Consider the following 410-nt stretch of genomic DNA (forward strand, 5'->3'; position numbering starts at 1 on the left):
GATGATGATGATGATTGATTGATGGACGGACGGACGGGGCGGAGCGCGCCCCGCCCCCTCCCGCTGGCCGCCGTCGGGCGCGCGCGCGCGCCGCGTCCCCCCCGCCCGGCTCGGCCCCGCCCCCTCCCGGCCGGTCCCGGCGCAGCCGCTAGACCGAAGGGGGCGTGGCCCCGAGGAGGCGGAGGCGGCGGCCCGAGCCAATGGGGAGCCGCGGCGGCGGCGGCGGCGGCGGCGGGGGAGGGGGAGGGGCCGGGGGCCGGGGGGCAGGAGGAGGCGGCGGCGGCGGCGGCGGCGGCTGGGCCGGGCCCCGCTGGGCGACGGTGGCGACGGCGGCCGAAGCGGCGGCGGCCGAGGAGGAGGAGGAGGGGGAGGAGGAGGAGACGGAGACGGCGGGGGCGGGGGGGGGCAAG

The sequence above is a fragment of the Tachyglossus aculeatus genome, chromosome 17 (genome assembly GCF_015852505.1).
Source record: "Tachyglossus aculeatus isolate mTacAcu1 chromosome 17, mTacAcu1.pri, whole genome shotgun sequence".
NCBI classification, from domain to species: domain Eukaryota; kingdom Metazoa; phylum Chordata; class Mammalia; order Monotremata; family Tachyglossidae; genus Tachyglossus; species Tachyglossus aculeatus.